Source organism: Rhagoletis pomonella, unplaced genomic scaffold (genome assembly GCF_013731165.1).
Source record: "Rhagoletis pomonella isolate Grant_MI unplaced genomic scaffold, Rhpom_1.0 Rhpom_scaffold_00007, whole genome shotgun sequence".
Lineage (NCBI taxonomy): Eukaryota > Metazoa > Arthropoda > Insecta > Diptera > Tephritidae > Rhagoletis > Rhagoletis pomonella.
The window spans coordinates 66,542,669-66,546,336 of record NW_023458561.1 but is presented as its reverse complement, the minus strand read 5'-3'; the positions used below and the strand labels follow the sequence as shown (position 1 = coordinate 66,546,336).

The 3,668-nt window shown below is 34.1% G+C and overlaps 1 protein-coding gene across 1 annotated transcript in view; it reads right to left on the bottom strand.

Moving 5' to 3' along the window:
• LOC118744051 (protein mono-ADP-ribosyltransferase Parp16) overlaps nt 1–3,668 on the bottom strand; it is a 14,245-nt gene that overhangs the window by 498 nt on the left and 10,079 nt on the right. The gene's annotated exons all lie outside the window — the stretch shown is intronic.

The following is a 3,668-nucleotide window of genomic DNA, read 5'->3' as shown; positions in this document are numbered from 1 at the left end:
CATTTTTGCAATATTTAAATGTGAGCGGGTTTGATGTGTTGAAATTTGTATCCGCTATTGCAAATTTGACAATAATAGAGGATAATATGCGTGACAGTATGCGGATAAGTGGTGCGGAATATCCCAGTAGTGAAAGTGAGCAACATTTCCAGGTTGGAACGACCAGTCCGGTGGTGAATGGTGAGTGTTGTGTTTATTTGAAGTAACTTATGAAAAAACACGATATCGGAAGAATGTCGAGGAAGCTTTGCAGCGGAGCTTTTCGCATTGAAATATTTGTGGATTTTTCGCAAAATTGAAATAGTTATTATGATTTTTGTTCACATCATCGCGTTGCTGAAAAATTACACTGAAAATTCAAATTTGAATAGATGCAGCTATGTTTCAGTGCTTATAAAAAATTTGCTGCACGAATACACTCATCAATGTGACCAGGTCTTCGACATGGAAAAACATCCCACTTAGTCTAAAAAAAACGTAAATTATAGCGTTAAATTGTAAACGAGTTGCAAAAGAAAGCTCCAACTCGGCTAACTATTTTGTGGCAGCACTTGTAAAAACCGTCATCATTCCCAAAAGGTTAACAGAACAAACTGATTTTTTTTTGGAAAATTAATCAATAGATTTTTTCAACCAAAGTAAATTACGTTTATTTATGACAATGCAGGATGAGCTCGGATTTTGAGAAGCCGGTCGGATGTGTCGCAATAAGTGCAAATATATCCCTTTGTTTTTAAATGGTACGCCATCTCATTCTGCTGCACCCATTAATAGAAATCACTCTTTAAGACAAAAGTGTGTGCGTTTGAGCGAAAGTGCGAAAATGCGAAATATTCGACGGCTTTCTATAACAAACATATGGCACCGTTTCGTACTTTTATTTTCGCACAAAGGCACAGATGAAACCCTAACCACGGTTGCCACTTTGGTAAATTGTGACTAAAATTGGTACAAAAAATTTGGGTTGGTAAAAAGGTAAATCTTGTTTACATTTTGGTAGATTTTTTAAAGTATTTGGTTTGAAAAATAAATATAAATTTTCGTTCCCGCTTTATTTTTCGTAGCTATCTTCATATTATAAATATCATTTTAAAAGTGTTGTCTACTTTATCGCGTTGAGTTTCGAAAGCTTTAAGGCACTCTAAAAAATCTGTTTAAAAATGCGACTATAAATCGCGTATATTTTTGTTTATTTTTGAAAAGTTTTTGGTAAATTTACACGATGAATATGTATTTTTCTCGTTTACACATTTTCGTGGGTAAAAATCATTTCTGTTAGCGGCTTTACACAATTCTACGGGTGAAATAAAACCGAAGATATGTATTTTGTAGCTTGTACACACTTTCGTAGTAAATTTACGCACACTACAGCAGCTATATTACACTCTAAAAAGTTCGAAATTTAAACAAACCATTCGTTGAATAATCGAGCATGTAATTTCGCGAATAGTAAGGTAGGAAATCAGTAACCTATCTTTTAGCTAGCAAATCTACACAATTTTTTTAGAGTGATTCCAAATTACGTCAAACGAATTGATAACTACACTGGGTAAAATTATTGCACCTGAAAATTTATGTACATTAAAATTGAGTAGAATATGGTCGATGGTCGGTGATGTTTGTTCAGCTTTGTTGTAAATTCCATCACTTTAGTATTTCGATGAGATGTTGCACTATTCACTAATTGTCATTGCATAACGTGAAAAACTCGCATACACAAGTAATACGAACGAATCTCGAAAGAACCGGAAAAGCTAGCGAAATTTTTTATTAAAATTAACTCTCGAATTCTTTCCAAGGCATCCTAACGTAAACAAGCAATACAAATTTTCACAATAATGTTAAAAATGTCAAATGGCAACGCTGACTCTCGGACATGTACCCAGTTAAAGCAATCTGATAGCTTCGCATCACTCGGAACGGTTTCTCAACCTTCTAGGACGAACCATTTCCAACACTTCAAAAGTACTATTGCATACAAAAATGAGTTTTCCATTACCAGCGGCCAAGCTCACATGAACGCTTAGGGCTCTGGTCAAATGGCGTCAACTCTACATTGAATACGGTCAGCGATAACTGCTGGAAACCAGACATCACGTGCAGAAAGGAGTACATAGTTTACCTGCCGCATTTATATTCAATAAAGAATAATCAGAATAATTTTTTGAATATTTACATATGCGCATATGTATATGTATAAATTAGGGTGTGGCAGCAAGTTTCTCTAGGGGTTAGGGTGTGGCAGCAAGTTTTCTAAATTCGATTAGCATAGATGCTGCCTAAATTTTTCCCATTTGGCGAAAATATATTTTTCAAAAGCGAAAGCTCCTTCAGAACAAAAATCTTCATCAGTAATATTGCCATTTGCCGGAAGAAATAAAATTACTTCATCGACTTAGCATGATTTTCTTGAAATGCGCAATATGATTACAAAACTATTACATGCCAATGTATACTTTTGAAATTATACTTATTTCTCATTACTTTTAGAATGTAACAGAAATATAGTTTTACTTCATCATACTAATATTAGTTTATCTTTCCAAGCCTAATTTATTCATTTATGATGTCCTTGAAATTTTAAAGTCCTTTTAAAAACATCCTGACACCAGACAGTAAAAACTAGAAAAAATAAAAGAAGGATTTTGAAGGTATCGGAAATCTTTTTTTTTGTACTTTCTATAGCCAAGTCTGCTAGAATTTATTATCATGAAGCTACCGAAAACCTCCGACACGGTTGTAGTGGAATTATTATATTTATTACAAAATGCTACAAACGTAGACTTCCAAGCACACGAAGGTTAAAATGGTTAAAGCTCAAAGTAGTGGGCGAGAGTAGGAGGTCTCGTTTTCTTAAACCTAAGGGTCTACAAACGAAACATACATAAGTCGCTTTGCGGCATTTTTTGAAACTAAAGAGCGACTGTAGAATGTTTTCTCACACTCATTTGAAACGGACAAGTGACGTGACAGTCACCCTTTAGAGAAAACGAGAAATGTCCAGTATGAAATTTTTACACTTTAGTGTCGTGAAAAATCAAAAACGTATATTTAATGCGTTTCAGTTCCGCAGTGCATGCGACAAACATGTCGATTGTTTATGTGAAATTAAATTTTATAGCACGTGTGGTTTCTTAGTACTTGTATATAGTAAGTTCTAAACCAAAATTTCAATTTCAAGCCGAAACGTGTAGGGATGCAAATTTTGGGGAGTAACATCGATACATCGATGTTTCGATGCATCGAAAAAATGAACATCGACGCTAAAATACATCGCCAGAAAAAACATCGATATATCGATGGTATCCGATGTTTTGAAATTTATTAGGTTGTAGTCACATTAAAAGGAAAATTTAATACTTTTCAGTTCCAACTCTCTGTTCAATTAGAAAAATACTTACATATGGATGTATTTCCCTGTATTTGTTTACTATTCCTTTACCCTTCCTATAAATAGAATAGAAATGCATGCCGTCGTAAGTATGCTGAGCCTAATGACTAAGTAAGCATTTTTAATATCGAAAGATAAGAATGTTCCTCAAAAGAATAAGTAATAAAATTCATGGCCAGTCAAAAACTTTTAGGGGCATAAGTCGATGTTAAAACATCGCTGAAACTGGCATCGATGTATCGTCAATTTAGCGATTTTAGGAAATTGTAAACATCGA